This window comes from Lepidochelys kempii, chromosome 12 (genome assembly GCF_965140265.1).
Source record: "Lepidochelys kempii isolate rLepKem1 chromosome 12, rLepKem1.hap2, whole genome shotgun sequence".
NCBI classification, from domain to species: Eukaryota; Metazoa; Chordata; order Testudines; family Cheloniidae; genus Lepidochelys; species Lepidochelys kempii.
This window is the reverse complement of record NC_133267.1, coordinates 2696530-2698628: the sequence shown is the minus strand read 5'-3', so window position 1 is coordinate 2698628 and position 2099 is coordinate 2696530.

Here is a 2099-nt window from a genome sequence, read left to right as displayed (position 1 = left end):
CAGGCTGTTATTATTTTGTCAGGCAGGCAGGCCTACGTTTGTGTGTGTATGAGCCTGCCTTAGCCCCACTGCACCGCCGCCCGAGGTAAGCACCGCCCAGCAGGAGCCCACGCCCCTCCCACACCCTAACCCCTTGCCCCAGCCCTGAGCCCCCTCCTGTAGCTGGCACCCCCTCCTGCACCCTGAACCCATGCCCCAGCACTGAGTCCCCTCCTGGAGCCTGCACCCCAAATCCCTTCCTGCACCCCAATCCCTTGCCCCATCCCAGAGCCCCCTCCTGCACCCAAACTCCCTCCCAAAGCTTGCACCCCTCACCACACCCCCTCCTGCACCACAGCCCCCCAGATTCAGCCCAGAGCCCCCACCAACACTCCGAACCCCTCAGCCCCAACCTGGAGCACCCTCCTGAACCCCAAACCCTTCATCTCCAGCCCCATCCCAGAGCCCGCAGCTGGAGCCCTCACCCCACCTCCCATGACCCAACCTACCTCCGCCCTGATCCCCCTCCTGCCCTCCAAACTCCTCAGTCCCAGCCCAGAGTTCCCTCCTACGCCCCAAACCCCTCATCCCAAACCCCACCCCAATGTCTGTATCCCCCCAGCCAGAGTCCCCACACCCCCTCTGCACCTCCGAACCCCTCAGTCCTAGCCCAGAGCCCTCTCTCGCACCCTGAACCCCTAATTTCTGGCCCTACCCCATACTCTGAACACCTCAGCTCCACCCCCCAGCCCAGAGTCTCCTCCTGCACCCCAAACCCCTCATCCCTGGCCCCACCCCAGAGCTCGCTCTCCCAGCCGAAGCCCTCACCCGCTCCCGCACCCCAACCACTGGAGCCAGCCCATTGAAAATAAGAGTGAGTGAGGTTGAGGAGAGCGAGCAACAGAGGGAGGGGGGAATGGAGTGAATGGGGTGGGGCCTCAAAGAAGGGGTAGGACAGTGGCGGGGCCTCAGAGGAGAGATGGGGCAGGAGCGGGGCGGAGCAAGGGTGTTCAGTTTTATGCTAGTAGAAAGTTGGCAACCCTAGGAAGATTGCATCAGTTTCCAGTAACAGACAACCCTTATTTTTCTCTTTTTCTTCCTTGGCCACTTTTGTGGCTCAAATCTGCCGTTCACTCAGTTAGCCTCATCACTGGCCAGCATGGGGAAAAGGAAGAAGAACAATCCCTGCAGTCTCTGCTGATCCACCCAGTGGATCAGGGAACAGGCCAGAGACCTTCCCCTCTGGTGGAACCCACAGTCCAGTTCAACTCCTCCGGTATCAAGTAGGGAGTTGGAGGGATTGGGGGAACCCAGGCCCGCCCTCTACTCCAGGTTCCAGCCCAGGGCCCTGTGGATTGCAGCTGTTTACAGTGGCTCCTGTAACAGTTGCCTGACAGCTACAACTCCCTGGGCTACTTCCCTATGGCCTCCTCCCAACACCTTCTTTATTCTCACCACAGGACCTTCCTCCTGATGTGTGATGATGCTTGTACTTCTCAGTCTTCCAGTAGTACTGGAACTGGGAATTGGTCCTGCTTCGAGCAGGGGGTTGGACTAGATGACCTTCTGGGGTCCCTTCCAACCCTGATATTCTATGATTCTATACACCTTCTCACTCTCAGCTTCTTGCACCTCTTGCTCCCAGCTCCTTGCACACACCACAAACTGAAGTGAGCTCCTTTTTAGACCCAGGTGCCCTGATTAGCCTGCCTTAATTGATTCTAGCAGCTTCTTAATTGGCTGCAGGTATTCTAATCAGCCTGCCTGCTTTAATGGTTTCCAGAAAGTTCCTTATTGTTCTGGAACCTTCCCTGTTACCATACCCAGGGAAAAGAGACCTATTTAATCTGGGGCTAATATGTCTGCCTTCTATTACTCTCCTGTAGCCATCTGGCCTGGAGGGAGAAGGAGGGAGAGGGATGCAGCTCCCACTGCTGATACTGCTGCTGTTAGGCCCTGGGCTCTCCCTGCTGCTACTGCTGCTCCCCTGACTGGGCCAGACACCATCCTCCTTCACGGAGCCATGAGCACGGGCGTGTACTTGGCGCGGTTCACCCCATCCCAGACACCTGCCCCTTTTGCAGTGTGAGGGCGACCCTGTTCTTCCCCAACCTACGGCC